A 21,241-nucleotide genomic window follows, 5' to 3' on the forward strand; every position below is an offset into this window, starting at 1 on the left:
ACCGATTTCTGCACAGTACCGCTGTTGTACAGGGAAATCTGAAAGTCATATAATTGTATAGTTTCTAGTTGTATAGTCATGTCTGAAAGCTGAGAGTCGTAGAGTTTCATTCTGCTACCAGTGGTGAAGATTCATTTTACAGCATTTCTGTTTCTAGCTGTACTTTGCTGACTGGGATTATGCAAGAACAAACGTACAGACTGTCCGCTGCAGGACTGCATGGGTCAGCACCTGCTAAGAGCTGTGGGGACAAAGAGACCAAGGCAGCTGGAAGAAAGGAAATAAAGCAAAAGCAGGGAAGAGTCAGTGGTGGGACGTAACACTCCTCCAACACAAGAAACAACTGCGAATTGGGATGATTCTAGAAACTCTTTTGGAAGTTGTTACAAGATGAAATGTAAGGACCGACTTGAATGTCCCACTAAAATGAAGGATGCCTATATTTCTGTCAGAGGAAGGATTTGATCCTTTCTGAATTCAGCACGAGGACCTACATGGCCTTGTGTTCAAAGGCCGGTGGGGCTCCTGGCCAGGTCAGGGGTCCCTTCTGTGGGTGCTGGTGACCACCGAGCAGGGCACGGAGGAGGGCTTTGGGCTGGGCACAGAGGAGGGCTTTGGGCTGGGCACGGAGGGCTTTGCCAGCCTCCATACTGAGATGCTCTTGCCGATTTGGCATTTCGGAAAGAGGATTCTGGTGAGCGATGATGTGCGCAGCGATGGCAATCAGGCACCCTGCATGAAGCACGACGGCATCCAGAGACAGCACCGGCATTTCTGACAGAAACCCGCTCCCGGCGCAACAGCTCCGAGACACGGCGGTGTTTGTGTGTGTGTGCGGTGTTGTTTTTTAACACAACTTTGGCGGGCACGGCACGGGGGGGGACAAGAGGTGTAGAGGTGAGGCGGCGGCACAGGGGCGGGCGGGCAGAGCCCCGCACCCACGTCCCCCGCCCCCTTCCTCCTCCTCCTCCTCCTCCTGCTGCTCCTCCTCCCGCCGCCGCTCCCGTTAGCCCCCGGGCCGGCTCTCGCGATGCCGTGCGGCCGCCGCCATGTTGTGACACTATTTTGATTCGGAGCGCAGCAGCCGCGGGGGAAGGGAAGGGACGGGAAGGAAGGGACGGGAAGGGGAGGGGGGGCCGGGCCGGGCCGGGCGCGACGCGGAGCGGAGCGGAGCGGAGCGGGAGCCGCGGCGGTGCCAGCAGGAGGACGGCGGCGGCGGCGCCGCAGCCAGCCAGCAGCCAGCCAGCCAGCAGCCAGCCGCAGCCCGGCCGCCCCGCTAGTCCCGCCCGCCGCGGCAGCAGCAGCACGGACCCCGCTGCTCTCCCTCCTCCTCCTCCTTCTCCTCCTCCTCCTCCTCCTTCCCCCCCGGAGCGGGACGGCGGCGGCGGGAGGCTGCGGAGCGGCTCGGGGCGGCGGGGTCCCCCCTGCCGGGCGGCGGCGCTGGTGGCGGTAGTGGCGGCGGCGGCGGCGGAGGAGGAGGAGGAGGAGGAGGAGGAGGAAGGCGGAGGCGAGGCGGCAGCAGCAGGGTAAGGCTCCCCCCGCCCAGGCGGGCCTGGCGGCGGCTCCCGGGGCCGGGCTGCCCCGCTCCCATCCCGGGGCCTGGCGGAGGGGCGGGGGCCGGGGGCAGGGGGAGGCCTCGGGGCGGCCCCGCAGCCTCCTGCTCCGCCGCTCCCGGCCCCGCTGCCCCCCCGGGGCCCGGCAGGTGACAGGTGTGCGGCCGCCGGGCGCGGCTCCGCCATTTGGGGCCGAGGTGCGGTGCCGGGGGCTGCCCGGCGGGGGCTGCCCGGCGCCGAGGCCATATATAGCCTGTGTGGGGCCGGGGTGCGGGGCGGGCAGGGGCTGGGTGTAGCCGGCGGTGGGGTTTGGTGGCCTTCTCTATCGGGTTTGGCCCCTTGAGGGAGGTGGGAGCGCGGTGGGGAGGTGTGTGGGGCTTTGTCTCATTCATTGGAAGGCTGGCTGGGAAAGACCGAGCCCTGCACGGTGCCCTGAGCTGCTGCAGGCCGGGCCTCGTGTGCTTTGTCCTGGACTGGGCAGCACGGCGGGCCCTGCGCTGTGCCCAGGACCTGCAGGCACTTCCATCCTAGTGGCACCGAGTGCAGGGCTTTAAAAAAGGAAAGTAATCCCAAAAAACACCTCCTTGCAAGGAGAGGGTTTCAGGCGTGCTTCTCTCATCACCTATAGTTTAAGGTATTGACGCTGGTTGAAATTCAGGAACCGCTTTTTTCATTGATAGAGTGCTGAGGATGGCATTGCACCGAATTTTCAGTGCTCTGACCTATATAGGTATCGGAAAGATAAACACGAAAAGTCTTTCTCTTCAACTGCTGCAACTATTTTCCATTATAACCATAGACACTAAAATTGTGCAGCGTGTGCACTACAGTAAGGTGAGTTAGTGGCCCTGTGGTGGTAGCATGGCCATGATTTGCTGAAATCAAGAATAATTTTTGGTTTAGCCAGTGACTTAGCAGATAGCTAGGCATTTACATTTCATCTAAATATTTCAATTTTGTTCTCTATCTGTATTGTTGTAATTAGGTTTTGTCAAAACTCACAGTTCTTATCTTGTCTATGTCTCTTGGCAAGAGGGAAGTTCCCCTGACAGATTAGGAGACCTGTATGTCATCAGCTTCAGTAAGTTCTGCCCTCAGTTTAACAGAAAGCTTCAGTCACTTCTGAGCTCGTTGAAGTTACTCATCTGTTGGACTTATAAAGGCTCATTTGCAGATTGTACCTTGACTGGGGCTGTAGCAGAAGGATCACTGAGCTGTCAGTTAAGAGCTGGGAGGACCTGGGTCATTGCTCCTCTTGCTGCTTTGCAGAAGAGCCTGCAGAAGGGAGTGGGTGGAGCTGTTGGAGGAGGTGTTGCGACTGAGAGATGTTTGATAAAGCCTCCTCCATACCATTATCTGTGTGGGCAGTGCCATCTTCCTGATATGCTGCCCTCACGCATACCAGCTCTCAAAATCTTTCTGAAATGTAAACCATTTTCATCTAAACATCAAGAGAAGTCAAATGGGTTCTTCCTTTAAGTTTGTTGGTACAAATATAGGTTTCTTGCAAATGGGCACTCTTCCTATGATGGTGTCCTGGTCAAACCTTCTCATCCAGTGACAGGATGAAAGAAAGCAGTAGTTTTTCTCACTGTTGCATTGCTTTGAGGGCTGAGGTTGTGTTGTTTCATAATGGTCTTTAGTTTTATGAATAACTGGTATGCTTTTTAAGCATTATAGAATTAAACCTGTCATCTGTTGAAGAGATTATTTTCAGCAAACTTATATTTTTTTTGCTAGGGAGCTTAAAGTGCTTTTGGCAAACTTTCTTTGGGAGTAAGTACTTTGAAACATAAAACTAGATTGCTCTTCATCCTATTGCAAGTTCCTCCCTCTGACTGCGATCTCCTTGGTTGGAAACAGTGGAAGAAATAAGTTGGTCAGATGTGACCTCGAGTTTATGAAGTGACTGTAAATTTAGGACTGAGGGATCAGGCTGATCTTTTCTGAACTGTTGCAAGCGGAATGCCGAATGATGTTGCTGTTGGTGCTTTTACAGGAAATAGAACAAAAATTCCAGTGATTCAGAACTGGATTTTTTAAAGCTATACTCAAAACTCAAATATTTAAATGATTGAAGCAAAAGTTAACTTTTTTCCACCAATGTGTACAATGTTTTGCATTTTTTTTCCTCCTCAATTGCATAGTAGGTTATCTCAACTCTAAAAGTATATACTCTGTATTTCAAACAGGAAAAATGCTGGTGGATGCTCTAAAACATCTGGAACCCTGACTAGCAAACTGGTCTTGATTGGATTCCGCATACATACATGCAGCTGGGAGAGCGACAAAGCAGTCGGTTTCACAGTTGGATAAAAGTTTTGATAAACTGGTAATTGCACTTAGAGGTTACAGTATAAGAGTTGTTTCAGTTTCACCTTCTCTTAAGAATGCCTACCAGAAAAATCACTGTGACAGTATTAATGCTGTTCCTGACATAAGGCTTTTTAGATCGTTTTTGTATGACTCTAGAATTAAGAATTTATTTTTATTGAACTGATCAGCAAGCGCAAGGTATTCCAAAGAGTGCACAGATGATTACTGCATTCTTTCTAGCTTTGTGTTGTGCTGCCTTTGGATTTTGGTGTTCCTCAATTAGTAATCTGGTTCTAGTAAAGCCAAGTGGAATAGTTGCACATAATTAAAGTGGAGAGTTTGGTGTTGTGTGTATGTGATATGCTGATATAACTGGAGCACATCAGTCATTGAAGGAAAGGCATCACTAAAGATGATCTGGTTGTTGTAGGTGCAGCCAAGGTGGAGTTAAATAGTTAAGATCTTTAGAGTGTCTTGGGTATCTTTGGCAGCAAGAAGTTGAGCATTACCTACGGTAGTGTGCTGAATAGTTTTGTTCAATATCTGGCCACAGAACTTCAGTAAAAAAAAAAAAAAAAGTCGTTAAAGCATTTTGCTAAGAATATAATAGATGTATAATCAGTTTTTATGGCAGTATGGAAAATGTATAGCTCTTTACTATGCTGAACAGAGATGAAGATCAAATTTCACTGTGTTTAATGATGAGTGGTTTAAAACTCATTCACATCCTGGTTGTACTATGAGCAGAACCTAGTTTTTCCTTTATTTAATTGCTAGCATTTCAGAAGGGATGTAAAACTTGTGCTCCCTTTGATATTTAGAGAAGTGTTGACTTAGCAATGTGGAATGGTTTAAAAAATAAAAACTAGCACGTCTGAAGGTTGCATGTACTTTTTTGAAAACACTTTTAAGAAGTGTACGCCCATTAGTCATGATATGGTTGGGCTTGCTAGAATTTCCAAAAAGGAAAAAGACAAAACTACAAGATATTTATGATTTTCTAAAGTTAGTAGTTGCGTGTTAAGTATTTAAGCTTGTGTCAGATCTAATGAAATCTGGTGTTATCTGCATGCTGGTGCTGCCGGCAGTGCAGGCAGATCGCCGCCTGCTTTTCCCCGTCGTTGAAGGCTCTGATTTGAGGTTCTCTTCTCTATGTAGCTGTCAGTCTTCACAAAACTTGCAGAGGCCTTTTTTTAATATTTGAGACTTTTACACCACCTTGAAAATGTGTTTGAGATGGTCAAAGGATGCAAATAGTTATTAAAAGGAACATGGAAGTGCAGTTTAAGAAACCTTTAATATACCTAGTAGAAAATAAATTTTGGAACTTGGAAATTCAGAATCAACCAATCTCACGTGGATAAGATGCTGAGATTAACTTATTTTCTGCATAACTTTTTAAAAGAAATAGTTACCTTTGAAGAGGTTGGACTTCAGTTTGTTCACAGGTTTTTACATGTGGACCTAAAAATTGAATATAGAATTGGTGTTTTTGAGGATTGTGTGAGATGTTAAAATGTTGCTCCAGACAGGTCTTTGACACCTTGGTCTTCTGTTTGTGTAGTGTATCTCCATCTTTAATTTGTCTTTCTAAAGACACAAGTCTTGAGCAATTATGTTTTCTTTAATCCCGTGCCTCAATAAATTTTGAGCTCGTCGGCTAACTTCATTGAAGACACAATTAGCCAAGAGGCTAATCTCAGAGATGTTGCATTTTAATATTATTTAACAAGCTTTCCTAAAATGGATGGCTTCACTGAGTAGAGGATCTCTTTGGGGGAAAGTCTTGTGTGACCGTAGCGTTTACCTGTGTTGAGCATGCCAGTTGGCCATCCAACTGCTGTCTTTGGGGCAAGAACTAGATAGGATGGGCAGTACTCCTCTTTTCTGCCGGTAGTTAGAGGGCAGGAGAAGTTAGGTACGCTGTGGGTAGGGCTTGGAAAAAGGGGGCAAGATAAAGGGCATCTGGGGCAGGGGTGGAAGGCGATTCCTTGGGACTTGGGAGCACGGCTGGAGCAGCGCATACCTGTGGGGAATGAGGCTGTGCTAGCCCTGCTGCTCGTGGGACAGTTTCTTGGAGAGCAGCAGCTGCCAGCCTGGGTTTACTGAACAAAAATGATGCTACAAAGGGTTCTTAAGAAGATGAAGACTGAAGGAGGAGAAAAAGTGTGGGACGTAGGGTAGCTAGGTGGACTGCCACGCTGCTGAGGTGCCTGTTGGGTGTCTGCTGGTGCCGGTGCTTCCACGCATGAAACCTCTTCTGTGCCTGCAGGTCTGGCTCACTGCAGGGCTGTGATTGCACTTATCCCCACCTGCAGCAGCACGGGGCAAGAATGTCTGTGAGGGAGGAGTTGCTTCAGCTGCATAAGAAATAAATGTTGCTCTCAAAATACTTGATAGCCAAAGCATTATTTCATTGTTACATCTCATTTCCAATGACCTGACTAGCTGAGTGTGAGTGTAACTCAGTCACGCCTATGTGGGCTGCCGCGTGCAGCGGTGTAGTTAATGTGCTCCCGGGTCTAACAGGTTCATCCGTGATGATGAGCCATGGTAGTATCAAATTGTTTTAATGTCTGAAATAATTTACTTGTTATTACCCTTCCAAGTGAAGATTTTTGATCTAGTTCATTGAATCTTGAAATAGGTATTTATCTGCTAGACCTCTGTTGCACAAACGATGCTAGCCGAAATGGATGAGAACTCACTGCCAGGCAGATGAAACACACTTAACAGCAAACTTTCAATTCTATTTACTGCGATGTATGTTCTTTAATTATTGGGCAAGAAGAGGCTTCGCTGTTTTCGTGGGTGACTGGTACAAAGATCAAGTGTGAATATATGGCCAGGGAGTAATTGTTAGGAAAATTCCTAAAAGCTATCAAACTTAGGGCTTCAGAATGCGTTTTGTTATATGATTATGTTTTTTAATATAAACTCATTTGTTGATCACTGTGTTTTCAGTATATTTTACTTTTTCAGCGGTGTAAGCTAACTGGAAAAAAAAATACAGGCTTCAATACCTAGCCACCCCACCAGACGTTAGTCCTTGTTACGGATCTGATGTTTCAGAAGCTGTGAGTAACGTGTACGTCGAGATACATGGATACCTCCATCATCTGTTTTCCTGCAGCTATTTAGGAAAAAAAATGGGCTTCTGCTTTGTACTGAAGGTTAGAAATACAGAAAATACTTTTCCTGCGGAAGTCCTAAGTCTTTTTGCAATGTTGATAATTTTCTTCCTGACTTTTTAAGAATCTGTCTATGCAGACATAGATTTTGCAGAACACAGAATTAGTCTCCTCTAGCCACCTCTTTATTGCCATCCTTTCATAGTTGTAGGTGACCTAGAAAAGAGTAGATCTGTTTGTTCACAACCTTTCTTCACTCTCCCTTTCCCTTTGCAAATCTATGGTATATACTTCACAATTCAGATGTTAGTGCCCTCTTGTTTATGTTTGTTTTTACTTCGCTGGCGTTTTTTCCTCACCTGTTCCAACCGTTCTTCTTGGAAACTCCTCTTCCTTCTTCAGAAAACAGTTCAGCACTTGTCATTCCCTTTTCAATTCTGTTTCCTCTTCAGAGTATCTGTTGCTAAGTTTGCCCCTGCTCTGGTCAGGCTTTCCTGGGAGACAAAGAAAGTGTCATGAGCTCTGTGCTTGGATTTCTTTCAATTCATTCATCTGCTTCAAATTGCTACTTTCCCTTTGTTGGACAAAGCATTTTTTTTTGAAAGGGAATGGTAGGTTATTTTTGTTAGAGCCTTCTTTAATCTAACAGGTTTAAGCCGGTTGTGAACAGCAGCGGGAATCTCCATGGGCTCAGCAAAAGTGAGCTTAAAAGGCATTTTAGCTTGATACGTACTAGTTGAATGGGTTTAGTGAAAGGTGCTCGTTCTGGAAGCAGTAAGTTTCACGTTTGCTTATGAAAAAGCTGCTTCAGTTTTTTTAAAATAAATGGTGCCTCGTTCTCCCTTTAAAAAAAAAAAGTGTATTTGTCAGGTCTGTGGTAAATGAGTGTTTTTTTACTTTTATTTTTTTGGTCTGAGACTGTAGTTTAAACTGTGTTGCTGGAATAATTGCCAATACTAGATTATTGTATTTTATTTATGCTTTGGTATTGGCTGGAGAACTTGACTTGGATTAGGCTCTATTGTGCAGAGCACTATATAAATATTTATTAAGGCAGTCCCAGAAGAGTTTGCAGTCCCATGAATAATAAAATGTTTACTAAGATACATATATTGGATTAGACAGAGACGTTTAGCAAAGTGTTCATGTTAGCTTTCATTTCTTATATGCCTATTGTTAGTTTTTCAGTGGTTTTAAGCAGTGCCTATCTTAAAGGGAAAAAAAAAAGTTAAAATTGCCTGCCTGCTGCAGCATTGTCTTGAATAGCAGTAATTCATGTAGCTGTTTTGACACAAGACTTTTAAGATTTGTCTGAATGATTCATGCAAAAGCTATGAAATTACTTAAGTGGGAACTTCACCAGCCTGGGTTTGGTGGTGGCTGCTGAGGGCAGAGGTAGGTGCATCAGAGCTGGGAAGGCTGCTCCAGTTGTGATGGTGGCGTGCGTTTGTGGTACTGTACTCGAGGCCAGTCAGAATGAGAGAGCTTTTGTCTTAAATGGGTTGAATGCAAGTAGAAATTTGACAACTAATCGTTTTTTAAGCAATGTAACTTAAGTTGTGTTTGAGTTAGGACTTAACGTGAAAGTATGAATGAAAGGGGTTGATAAAGAATTAGTTGCAGCTCTTCCCCAAGAAGCACGTTTCAATCTTCCTTTCGCAGCCCTAAAGAAGTACACTGCTTTTGGGGTTCCTCTTCCACAGTATCTGGTGAAAGAGATCAAAAAATAAACTGTAAGCAGCCCGAGAGCAACTGTCCTCTGGATTGGGGAATTTTCTGTTTTCTCCAGCCTCTCGTTTCAAGCAGGTAATGTGTTGAGCAGCATGGTTCAGAGAAAATACCCATTATTTGTTTCTTTTTCCTCTACAAAGGGTTGAAAACCCCTGTGGTTTCCAGGCTGAAGGGAAAATATCAGTTCTCCCAGTAGTGCTTTCATACACATACTGCAGAGGGGGAAAATATCAATATGCTAATCTGTTATCTTCACGCTTTTGGTGAAAACAGGTCTCGTCAAGGCTGTGAACAACACCAACATACTTGCATTATTTTGGATGCATGCAAGCTGAGATCCTTCTGTAATGCAGTTGTATGTCTGCAGAGATACAGTGCAGTTATACAGGTAAAATGGTGGTAGAACTTCCTTCACTGGGGTGAGGCGTTTTATGGATGTGAAATATGCCTTGGCTGCCACCAGCGGGGTGCTCTAACTCCTGTCAGTATTTCTGTGTAAATGAGTGCTCATGGAGTATAGGTAAAAGTGCCCCTGAGGCTGCACCTTCACAGAAATAAATGGAAGAACGCAAATGGCTGTGAGCATCTGGGCCAGTCTGAGAGCTTGCTGTGACCGAGGGCTGAAAACTTCTTTCGCTGGCACAAGTGGCTGGTCTTTGGTTTCAGCTGTCTGTGAGCCAGGTCAGTCTATGAACGGGGAGATAGAAAACGAACCAGAAAAAGTGGATTGCTGTTCACATTTCTTAGGTGGTCTTGTGGAAGGAGAGTCCCTCCTTGGTGCTGGCGAGCCGCTAGATCAGTTCAGCAGTGTCCTGCAACTTCATGCTGAGGGTGATGTTTCTCGCATCAGCAGTTCTAGCACATGGATTTGCTGTCCTTTCCCCTTAGTTCACTGATGTGGTTTGTAGTTTGATCCCACAAATAACTTTTTCTGCACAGCTGAGGCAAGGAGGAAGGGATAAAGAGTTCTTTAAGCTTGTGTTGCTGATGAAGAAAGCCTCTCATGAAAATGCAGTCCTGGGAGTGGTGATAGCCAAGCAGCAAGGTCAGTTCAAGAAGTCACCTCTGCCAGCCTGTGGCTGTGCTGCTGTTTGCATGCTCCCCAACAGAATCACAGAAATAACACAGGTTAAAAGTTAGCCATTGGAAAAAGCGGAACAGGAACTGCTTGAACCGACTTCACCGACAGAACAGGCGAGTGGCTTCTGACAGGGAAATCTTCACCAGTGGCCTGTGTGGGCAAAAGATGGATGCGGTAATTTCTTTTCGAGTTATCTGAAGGTAGGCAAAGAATCTCAAGTGCTTTAAACAGGCATGTTTTAATTACTGGGCTGTAAGTGATGGTGCCTGTAAGAATCCTAGCAGTCTCCTCTGTCTCAGTAAGAACGGCTGGGTTTTTCCAAAGCGTTTAGTCTGGAAATGCTGTAGCCTGCTGTTGCAATGTAGAAGGACGTGCAGGTCCCACTGAAGCTGGTGAAAGCGTGGCAAATGGCTAAGCCTAACCGCAGTGAGGTATGCGAAGTATGGAGGGAGAGAGAGATGGAGAGTCACTTAGAAAAGGGATGCAATGTTGTTGATGCTTGAGGAAAGAGGTGGTTAAGATGGGATAGCAAAACAGATGTTTTGTAAATACAGTCCTGTTTCACCAGCACACTACGGAGGAGTCTTACTTGAGCTGGGTTTGAGTTAGAGCCTTCTGTAATCTCTAATGGTTATGAGAGGAAACTGGTGAACCTATTAAATTACAGGCTGCTATTCAGCTGCACTAGCGAATGTGAAACCTCAGCTGAAGATCAGTGCATTAAAATCAGTGTGTAGCTGTTCTTCCTTCAAGTTGCAGGTTTGGGGTGGACTTAGGAACATCATGGGGTAGTTACCAATATGGCCTGCGTGTGCAGATTTTGGGCTGGCAGATACTGAACAACTTTCTGAAGCTAAAGGTTAATGTAAATGTCCACCTGCATACAAAATGCTGTCCGAACCACAAGCATTTGAGCCTTATTTAGGTGCTGAAGTTTGCCATCACCTCTTCGTTGTTTGATTTTTTATTCTTTTGCTTTTGATTGAATTTTTGTTGCGGGCTTCAGTTTCGAGTAAATTCCCAGCGACGGAGAGTATCTGAAAGTCCAAGTACCACCTAATGGTGTTAGCAGAGTTGATGGAGCTACAGGCTTCCTTCCTGTCGAAACTGGCCAAAAGACCAGGCCAAACTGTAGCTTGTGTTTCTGCGCTGCGGAGCCAGTGGCAGCCCTGCCGAATGTTTTTTCCACTCCCCATCAATGAGCAGGGAGCTTCTTGCCAACGCAAATGAGATCTTGAGACCTGCAGCTTGACTCAACATAATATAGCTCGTGCTGAAAAAGAATGCTTCAGCTGAAAAAAAAGAGTCAGTGTTACACTAGCATGAGATCTTGTTAATTAAACTCCAAACCAGATTATTATTTTTTTTTTAGGAGTATGATAGGAAAATAGCGTTTCAGCTCTGGATGTGCGACTTAAGGCTGTTGCCTGTGTGTGATAAGGGCAAGTCATCACCTCGCGCTGTCGCGTCAGTGAATGTGGCAGAATGTGTGCAGGGGCTTCTCGGGCTGTCAAAATTCGCTGGTTTCAGAAGCACTTTCTCATTTCACATTTTATCGTCGCACCTAAAGCTCCCAACTTTTTAGTTGTGTTTTCTGATGTGAATGCATCAACTAGCTAATGTTGGAAATCGATTTAGGAGGAGCCTGCAGCATGGCTTTGTGCACCTTTGGAATTCAAGAATTTATTGTCGCTGCCTCACTTCTGAATCTATAGCTACATGTAACTAGAAGGAACAATACTTATTTTGCTATTCATGGATGGAGGAAAAAATGCACTTTTATCACAAAACTAAAGCACAGAGGTTTTCTTCATACCTTTCTTCTTGCCAGCTCTTGTGAAAAGTCCACATCTGTGTTTTTCAATTATCCCTGCCTGTAGCCCACAGCTTAGCGTTTTTGCAGGACAAACATCAGAAAACTGGAATGGGTGAAAAATTGAATTCTTCTCAAATACAAAGCTAAGCATAAGAGTAACAAATCCTTTACCACTTAGTCTGCATTTGTTAATCTCATCTTTCAGTAGTTGGTGTACCTCTATTAGCAGGCCTCTTATCTTTGATGCAAATGAAATAAATGGATTGTTACTTCAGTGTTGTGAATAGCTATCCATACAGCCTCACTTTTCCCCCCCATGCAGTTGTTTAATATATATTTTTACAAAATGGGATTTCGGCACTCTGTAGTTTCCTGGAAACACCTGGTATCTGGTTATGCCTGCGGTCAGAAGGATACACGTAGGCACCGAAGCTCAGTAGCTTGGAAGCTCCGACTTGCACGCGCTTTCATATTTTCAGTGTTTAACTCGGTTGTGAAGAGGTGCAGCTAATTTCTTAGTTAAGGGCTACGTGGTGGTATATCTAGAAAGCACAAAAACATTAAATATGAGAGGGAGAATAAGAGATTAATAAAGGGAGTGGGAAATTCATTCAGAATTACTGACAAGTTAATAACATGCTACTTTAATCTGTGAAATATACTAGCTTTTCTCCACTTTTGGCACGTGTTAATATGTATAAAAATTGTTGTTTCTACAATTAAAAAGGTTGGTTAGGTTTCATAGTTTAATAGTAAGTTTGTCAGTTTCAGGAAGCAGCTCTTCTTTTTGTGCTGCTAGATGATAGTGTAATCTTGATATCTAGCTGCTTAAATAATGGCTCATCTCTATGCTTTTCCTCAGCCCTACGTCCCCTGTTTTGGTCTGTGGGTTTTTTCAGTTGTTTGGCGTTCTATCTTATTTTTGAGGGGGTGATCTTTAAATCTTGCCTCTGTTGCAGGAGTTTGTCTTCATGTATGGCATGGCAATACCTATTGGGAGACCTCAAATACTGGAGGCATTTCTGCCCTTCCCAACATACATTTCCTCGTCCCTTCTTAATCTCCCCTTCCCAAATCCTGTTTGCAATGAGGTACAGAAAAAAAATCATTGTTGTTAGTCCCTTACATAGCAGGAAGCACAGTGATGATCACGTCTTTCTTTTAGAGATGCTTGGAGAAAAAGTAGCATCTTTCTCTTCTTTGAAGAAGGTTCATAGTGAAGCATGGGAAATGCTTGGGGCAGAGGGGCTGGTTTTAAAGGGATGTATTACCAGTTCCTGGGCAGGAGATCTGTGTCTTATTCTCTAAAGGAGGTAAATATGGGAAAGTAGGAGCTAGAGGTACGACTGTTTAGAGATTCCTGTTGCTTTTGGTGTGTAAAATATGCTCCCTGAAGAAATGCCACAGGAACAATTAGTTGTTGGCACAGACGTGAATATTTCTAGTTGACTTTTCCTTGCTAGTGCCTGCTACCTCATTTTGTATAAGGTTGGGTTTTGCAATGGGGGCCTTGGTTTTGTCCTTCCATGTGTTAGTTTGGGAACTAACAGAGGAGAAAGTGCAAACAGTTTGCAGTTTTGATGACAGCCTTTCTTCCTTTCTCTCCCCTGGTCCCTGGCAGCTGTTCTGTGAAAGAAGGCTTCTGCCACCTGAGGATCTGCTGCCCATGTATCTGTGCAGGTGAAGCTGGCCGTGTGTAAATACAGCTTGAGCTCTGTTAGCCCAGAACTGTGGCAGTCTGGCTGTAGGCCTTTTCCTGGTATAAGCTCTCTTCCTACCCAAGGGCTTTTATTTCTCTCCTAGAGAACAGGAGAGATGGAAAAGAGGACTCGTGTGTCTGTACTTTTCTTTGTGGTACCGTGTTTAGTAGCTGAAGAGCTTTCTTCCCTACCTGCCACTTGGAGCTTCGCTCTTGAGGGTGTCATGCCAGTCTTTGTGAGGCTTCTCCACCTGCTCCTGCTTTCTGGCTGTGTCTCAACAACTGTGTTAAAAGACAGCACAGTCTTGTGTAGCTGTACTAGATGTTTTACTTCCTAAATGCTTGTTCTAGTGGTAAGGCAATGTAAAATCAGAGAAGTCTCTTCTGGTGTTGAACACAACACTACAGTGCTAACAGAGGGCTTTTTCTCCCTCCTCTGAAATTACCCTCAGGAAAACCAAAGGGTGTGATTTATAAATCCAAGTTGGCTCAGCCCCTTTCCCTGTGTTGGCACTGCCATTTGTCTGACTCAAAGCTAATCTAGCAGAAAATTAACCCTACATTTTTCTCCTCTGGTTTTGCTCCCTGAACTGGCTTGCTGCAGGATCAGATGCGTGGCAGCACTGGCTCAGATCGCAGGAGGGAGAGGCGACATGCTTGCTTGGGAGCAGGGGGGGTGGCAGTGGCAATACTGAGTTGTGTTGGAGATGTGTTCCCAGGAGTGGCTGGAGTATCTAGCCTTCCTGACACTGAAACATCACGAGAAAATGGTGGATTAGCCAGGGACTTGGCTTGCTTACTAAGATGCAAAAAGCAATTTGACAAAGTCTGGCTTTCAATGAGTTTCTACCCAAATGCTGGATTTCCACCTTGCACTTCTCCCATCAACTAAAGAAATGATTTCGTTTTGTAAAGAGGGAAAAAGAAAATACTCAACCAGCCCAGAAGTCAAAGTGTGTTTGTGAGGTTATCCTCGGTACTCCTTGACCAGGAGAGAGTGGTGTAAGAGGTTGTTGGGAAAAGAAACCTCAACGTTCATGGAAGAAACCAAGATGATGCTCAAGGTGGGTCTCCAGGGTCAATGAGAAGGGAGCAGAAGTTGCTCAGTTAGCGGACTCCATGCCCACCAGTGCAGTTGCTTCAGACCTTTCCTTCTGCGTGCATCTGTTTCTGTGGGAAACAGGGCATGGGACGTTCCCGTTGATACCAGAGTGTCCTACAATGATCATATGTTTTACCCTTCTTGCTATTCAGTAGTGATAAATGATACTGTCATTTATTACGAAAGGTGGAAGTGTTTTGAAAATGTACTTACAAGCAGTGGGTGGATTTTTTTTCCTTGCTCATTAGCCTCCTTCTGCCTACCCACCTCTCAGCTGATCAAATCACTGTGGAAAGGGAGTTAACCGTGGGAGACTTCACTGCTGTGGAGGCTGCAGGACAAGGTATCGCTGGTTGTGCCTGAAGAGAGTGAGAGAATTGTTTAGATACTGCCTGGAAGCCTATAAGCTTAGCAAGGTAACGTCAAGCATTTTTCTTTAGTAATGGCAGTCTCTTTCTCAGGAAAATATGGGTAAAATAAAGGACAGCAAAGCACAAAACATAAGATGTGTTCTATTATTAGATCTTTGGACTTAACTCTTAATAACTCTTAATCTTACGTTTTATTATTACATTATATCTAAGTCTGCTGTTCTGAAAATATGATGTCTTTGAGTAAATGCATGAAAATTTTCTCCAAATGCTTAAAATAACCAAGAATGTTTGCTCTCGTTAGAGCAATTCTGCTTTCACTTAACTGTAATAAGAGTAACTTAGAACTGATTGCTTTTGCTATAGTCATCCTTAAACTTGTAAAAACACTTCCTATCTTAAGAAAAGCACTTTACATTTTGAAAAGAAATATTGCTCTCTGATTTCTGCTCTTCTGTTTGATAGGGCTTTAGTCTGTAATGTAATTATTTTGCAAAGTATACTTTGATAGATACGTGAAACACTTTATACTGACAATGTTTATTTTCTGTTTTGAAGAAATGGTGAAGCTCTTTTCAAGTAGTAAGAAATACGCTGCTTGTGAAAGGTGTGAAGGAAGGAGAGTGCTTTCCTTGAAAAGCTGGAGAATCTAATTTCGAGCCCAGAGCAAATGAGTGTTTGCTTAGGTTCGAACTGCTTGTTTAATTTCTTCTTTAAGAAATTAGATTCAGATCTCACGACAGTTCTGAATCCAGGTTCTTCCTTCACTTTTTTAACTGGGGGAAAGGAATTGTCTTTTTATCATCAATATAATCCTAGGCTTCTTTTTTAAAAAGATAGATGTTGGTAAGATCTTTTTAAATTTCTTGCCTTTATCTTCAGCAGTTAGTGGCAGTGATGCTCTAAGTATCTGTGGTCAGTTAAGGGATCATGATGTAGCTTTCAGATATTTCCTGTATAACTAGATAAATATGTTGGTAACAAATTATTTGGTTGTTCCATACATGTTAGTTTTTACCTTTAATTCCATGCATGTCGAACAGATCTGCTTTTGGTGGTATTTGAGGAAATGGCAAGTAGGGACATCAGGCTTTGTGACCGGGGATGCTGGGAAGGTCTTCTCCGATCTGTTCTGATCTCTGGCCTCCTCTCAGTTATGATCATGTACACTTTTCTTTTTAGTTTTCCTTTTGTATCTCAGTCACCTCTTTCCTGAGCTGAGAGAATGAAACATAATACTTTGTAGGCTGCTGGAATTCAAGTATGAGAGGCTAGGTTGTGGGTCTTAAAGTCACGCTGATGTCTTATGTTTTGATGTAGATAAGAGTTTTATCAGAGAAGCCAGTAAAATTATCTTTTGAGAGCAGATGCCGTTTCCAAGGAGAACGGGATCAACAAGTCATGTAGGCACACAGAGCTGTCTGTATGGAGGACCTTGTGTTTGTGAGTAGTGCTGTTCCCGGCTGACAACAGGAATTTTTAGGCACTATGCAGATTTTGTCGCTCTTGCTAGTGGCTGTTTCTGACGGCCTTTCTCCTCTGTTCATTTTCCTGGATATCCTGCAAGGGGTTATGTACTTTAATCTTTCCAAACACATTTTTTAACCTGTTCTTCCAGCCTATAGTGACAGCTCTATTTCAGACTACATCTGTAGCTGGTTTTCTTTTGCTGATTGCAGCGAGTGGAACTTGTTGAAATCTGTGAAGATCTGAAAGTGAAATTTCTACTTGTGGTTACTGTTCAGGAGATGAGTGAGTGGAGAAAAGGGGATGTAGGGTAATTGAAGCGTTGGTTTCTGCATATGTTTATTCTGTGATTATTCTCGGCATATTCTTGCTCACTAGTAGGATATGTGTGAAGAGATGAGAGGAACAAGTAGCAAAGGAAACATAGAGCCAAGCCGAGTTGTTTCTCAACGATTTGCTCACAATGTTTGGTGTTCATGGAGCTCTGGCTCCTGAAGTCAGATCACCATCTCAGAATTTGGTTGTTCTTAAAACACAAAATTCTGTCCTTCCAGGCTAAAGAGCAAAGCTTGCTCGTATAATTTAAGGTTATAAATTCGGGTTGAGATGTCTTTTTTTCTTCTTTATAAGAACCAAAAGATGTTGAAGGTTGGTCTGTCTTTTTTTAATCTTTGGAATGGGTACAGTCTGGGTGACAGAAATGAAAGGGAAAAGCAAAAGAAATTAGGATAGGGCAGCTGGAGTAAGACTCTAGAGTGAGGTTCCTTGCCTTCTAAGCCTTTGTCTGACAAAATTGTTGGAACAGATAGACTAATGTTACAGCTGAACATAAAACTGAAAGTCTGTGCTGAGTTTTCAACTGCTTCTAGAGTGGTTTTACTCTCCTCCTTTGACGCTGTCAGGCAGAGGCTGCGTGGAGCCTGGGCTCTTGCTGTATACCACAGAATTTCTCAAAACTTTGACTCATGCTTTATCTGCTCCATTAAAGAGCATAACTGCTGCTTGTTTTGAATGAGAGAGAGAAAGGAATTATACTGGTGAGAATTTCTTCACTCTTTCTTTCTTGTCTGAAGCCTTTCAGAAAAAGAAGGCTCATTTCTGTTTCCACAGCAATCGTTTTTTTTTGGCTACAGTTTCATGCTTTTAAATCTGAAATTGCTAACGCTTCTGGTCAGTTTCATTCTGGTGATGACTTTGGATTAACTGTAATTTGTAAAGTTTTAGTTGTAAAATTGCAATTGTGCAACCATCTAGGTGAAAAAGTATTATTCCGAAGGGTTTTCATAACTGAGTGGTAAAATACTGATCTAAGCAGAAGTGTCACAGTTGCATTTCTGGTGCTTGAGACTTATTTGTAAATTACCATCTAACCATACAACTTGGGTTATACTGTATGCTTTGTCCTTGCTTCTTGATGTGGATATTTATGATGTGGAAGTACAGAAATGCTTCCTGACGCTCAGAGGGAACCTCCGGTGTTCCAGTTTGTGCCCCTTGCCTCTTCTGTTCAGAGCACCACAGAAAAGACCCTGGCTCCATCCTCTTTGCACTCTCCCTTCAGGTATTCATGTACACTGATGAGATGCCCCCGAGCCCCCTCTTCTCCATGCTGAGCAGTCCCAGCTCTCTCAGCCTTCCTCATAGGAGAGGTGGCCCAGTCCCTCCATTATCCCTGTGGAGTCTGCCCAGTATGTCCATGCTCCCGTTGAGCTGGGGGCCCAGAACTGGGCGCAGAACTCCAGGTGTGGCCTCCCCAGCGCTGTGTGGAGGGGAAGGATCACCTCTCCATCTGCTGGCCACGCTTTGCCTGATGCAGCTGTTAGCCATCAGCTGCCTTTGTGCAGGGGCACCCTGCTGATGACGTGTGTTCAACCTGGTGTCCACCAGGACTCCTGGGTACTTTTCTGCAAAGCTCTTTTCCAGCTGGGTGGCCCCCAGCACATACAAGTCCCTGAGGTTGTTCCTCCCCAGATGCTGGACTTTTCCTCGTTGAAATTTATGGGGTTGTTGTCAGCTCACTTCTCCAACCTGCTGTCCCTGTGGACGGCAGCATGAGCCTCAGGTGAATCTGCCACTCTCCCCAGATTTCTGTCATTTGCAAACTTATGAGGATGTCGAACAGGACATTTTAATCAAAAATGATGCAAAACCAAGAATTACAAAAGGTGCCAAAAGTCAGTTAAATGTTTGTTTTTAGAGGCTCAAGTGTCTTTAAGTGTGTATATATAAAAGCAGTAGGCTTGTGAAACCAACTTTGTTCACAGTTTATTTAAGCAGAAATGGTATGGTAAGATATTTGTTGAAGATAGCAGTAGAAGTGGTCACTTCACTTATAACTGGCAACGTGTTATTTGGCTGTTAACTCTAGTGGTCTGTGATCGTTGTTGTTTGCATAATTGGAAGTAAGAGTTCCCTCCTTTTAACAAGGGAAATGCATTCCCAGCCTGTACTCTTCCTCTGTGTGTGTGCTCATATTGACATTTCCTAGTCCCTTTTCTAGACAGCTAAATTTCTTAGGCACTGATACAGCCCACCCCAAAGAATAACTTTCTGCTCTACTAGCAAATGCAGTTGCCTCTCTGAAGCATCCTGTGAGCAGTGAACCAGAGAAAAGGTAGCGTAGAAGAGAAAGAAGAGTCAGACCTCTTCCCATAGGTGGCAGCAGCAACCTGTGCAACTGGGTTGAGTTGGCTGGGACAGAAACATGGGGACAGGTAGGTGATAAACAGGTGAAGAAATTTCACTTAGAGTGATTCGTTGGCTTTTAATGATTGATGTACTGTTAAACAATGTACAACAAAACTCTGCCTGCAGACCTGTTGTGATGCAGGACACTGACCCTGATGACATTAAGCAAAAGAGCTCGGTAAAGGTATTTAGAAAGGAATTTCTGCAAGTGACAGTGAGCTGTTTGCTCAGCTCCCTGCTGTAGGATCTTCTGAGAAGGCATATAAATTTAGGTGCATCTAGATTACCATAATAAGATGGTAGGACTTACATAAAAGGAAATGCATATTTTTTGATGATGTGTGTGTGCATAAACAGGTAATACTTGTGTTGAGTATTTGGCTACATCAAAATTCATGATTATTACCTGGTCTGCTGCTGAACAAGATTGGTTGCTTGTGAGCCGTTTTGAGGAATTGCTGCTGCCCAATGATGAAGAGAGAGTGCAATCTTTTTCTGGCAATTACTGATTTCAAATAATTTTTATAACACTAATTTTGGTATACCCGTCTGGAAATTCTACATTGCAGTTTGAATTAAATTTGATTACAAACATCTAAACGTAACAGGTGAAAAAATGCATTGACTCCCTGATTCTCTGAGTAGATAGCATTCAAGTATCCCATGACTGCTGTGGCACAAATTCAGTGAGAGAAGTCATAAAAGCCCTGACTTGGCTGTTTGAATTCTCAAATTGAAAGTGCATCAGTGTTGTTCAAAAAGGCACGTTTCTAGGATCATAGAAGCATTTAGGTTGGAGAAGACCTCTAAGATCTAGTCCAACCTTTAGCCTAGCGCTGCCAAGTCTACCGTTAAACCTTGTCACAGCTTTCTTTAATTGGAGTGATCAATTTTTGTGAGAGTTGTTGGGAAACTTGCCTGAGTGTGAAGCATGTGTGTGAATAAGGTATGAACTTGCATAATTGACAGTTCCCCAAATTTTTATTTTTTTAATAAAAGCAAGCATTCGCTTTCAGGTATTAACAGCAATCCTTTCAAAAATCTGCGTGCTGTGTTTACAGGCAGAAGGAGGAAAAAGATCATGTGCCAGGGATGCTCCTTTTGAACATGGTTGAGACACCAGCATGTGCTCACTGTGACCTGCATGCACCGCAACATGATATAAAGCTAATTCTGTCTGAAAGACCTCTTCACACAATGATAAACTCGAGCAGTTTGTCTTCCATGCTGTCCCCTGGAGCTGAAATCATGTCAATGGTGCACAACCAGCAGGGATTCATACCTCATTGTGGCCTTGAGTTTGTCCAGTACTTCCTTTGGACCGAAAAACTTGAGAAATGATGCAGATCACTAAAAGAAAGCCTTACTGAGGGGATGTGGTGTAGCCCTTATTGTAAACAGGGTACCTAATATTGAGAGAATAGTCAGATTATTTTTAGTCTTCCTGTTACTTTATTTATAGCACAAAAATGTGCTTGCATATAAAGATCCTGCAATTGATGTTATTGTCCTAGCTTACAGCTGATTTTCCTCTTCTGTTGTGAATTGTTGTTTTAACTTCTATATTTGAAAAATTGTAGCTTCTGTGAGAATTCCCAACCCCCTAAACAGTGTTTCCTGAAAAGTAGGTGGAAGCCTCCTGCTATTTCTTTATCCGTTTGTGAGGTGGTATTCTTCTCCTTTGGATAATGTTTGGGTAATGCGCCTACTCGGGGATCGCCAAAACGTTTGAAGACCAAGAATGTAGTTTCATGAGCATTTCTTTCCATGTCAACACTGGCATGAGCCACCCTGACCTTAGCTGCTTATTCCTGCCTTGCCCCTGCATTGCACTGGGGTAACTGTTCCAGGTGGCTGTGCAGCAAAGCAGGTTGTGGAATTTACCATCAGAAAAATATTATTTTTAACCTGGATCGATTCCCTGACCGGTCTCGCTGCTCAGCTGCACAAACAGTTGTGCCAGCACAGCTGAGGGATGAGGACTGCTTAAGCTGGTACTGCAGGGGGGAAAAAAAGTGCTTGTGAAACTGCAGCCTGTGGCTTAATCTGTGTTTGTAGGTGTTCGTCAAGTACAGTTAGGCTACGTTGGCAAAATACTCCTCATACAGATGCAGCTTTCATCAGTACAGTTTATTTTGATTGTGGCATGGAGAAAAGGATAATTGTGCTTTCTTGCTTTTTTCTCTGATTTTTCTATGTTGTCGAATTATGTATACACCACTTCAGAACATGTCAGTTCTGTTGAACGTGCCTCATGTAAACTGATTTGAGCTACTATGGACATCT

The 21,241-nt window shown here is 43.9% G+C and overlaps 1 protein-coding gene across 1 annotated transcript in view; it reads left to right on the plus strand.

Moving 5' to 3' along the window:
* Positions 1-1,060: 1,060 nt before the first annotated feature.
* Positions 1,061-21,241, plus strand: part of TAB2 (TGF-beta activated kinase 1 (MAP3K7) binding protein 2) — a 60,421-nt gene continuing 40,240 nt past the window's right edge. The window contains exon 1 of the mRNA XM_068677057.1: positions 1,061-1,526. The gene's annotated coding sequence lies outside the window, so the exon portion shown is untranslated. The remainder of the gene's footprint in view (positions 1,527-21,241) is intronic.

The sequence above is a fragment of the Anas acuta genome, chromosome 3 (assembly GCF_963932015.1).
Source record: "Anas acuta chromosome 3, bAnaAcu1.1, whole genome shotgun sequence".
NCBI lineage: Eukaryota > Metazoa > Chordata > Aves > Anseriformes > Anatidae > Anas > Anas acuta.